The following is an 823-nucleotide window of genomic DNA, read 5'->3' as shown; positions in this document are numbered from 1 at the left end:
TATATATCATCATCATCATCATCATCATTTAACGTCCGCTTTCCATGCTAGCATGGGTTGGACAATTTGACTGAGGACTGGTGAACCAGATGGCTACACCAAGCTCCAATCTGATTTGGCAGAGTTTCTACAGCTGGATGCCCTTCCTAACGCCAACCACTCCAAGAGTGCAGTGGGTGCTCTTACGTGCCACTGGCACGAAGGCCAGTCAGGCAGTACTGGCAACGGCTACGCTCAAAATGGTGTATCTTACGTGCCACCCACACAGGAGCCAGTTCGGTGGCACTGGCAACAATCTCGCTCGAATGTCTTTACACATGCCATCCGGCACAAGTGCCAGGAAGGCGATGCTGGGCACAGGTGCCATGACGATTTCGCTTTCGCTTGCCCCAACAGGTCTTCGCTAGCCAAGTTTCGTGTCCAATGAAGGAGACGACGTTGGCATGGGTACCAGTCATCGAATTTAATTCGATTTCGATTTCAATTTCACTTGCCTCAACTGGTCTTCGCAAGTGGAGTTTAGTGTCCAACGAAGGAAGGTACGCATAAGTGGACTGGCTGATACTGACAGAGAGAGAGAGAGAGAGAGACAGAGAGAGAGACCTTGGTGCAGGTTTCTGGATTGGAGGCTCCTGTCAAACTGTGCAGTCCTTGCCAGCATGAAAAGCAGACATTAACTGATGATGATACACACACACACACACACACACACACACACACACACAAACACACACATGTATATATGTAAACATATATATACATATATATGTGTATATGTATATGTGTGTATGTATGTAAGTATATATATATATATATATATATA

The sequence above is a fragment of the Octopus bimaculoides genome, chromosome 2 (assembly GCF_001194135.2).
Source record: "Octopus bimaculoides isolate UCB-OBI-ISO-001 chromosome 2, ASM119413v2, whole genome shotgun sequence".
NCBI classification, from domain to species: Eukaryota; Metazoa; Mollusca; class Cephalopoda; order Octopoda; family Octopodidae; genus Octopus; species Octopus bimaculoides.
This window is presented reverse-complemented; position numbering follows the sequence as displayed.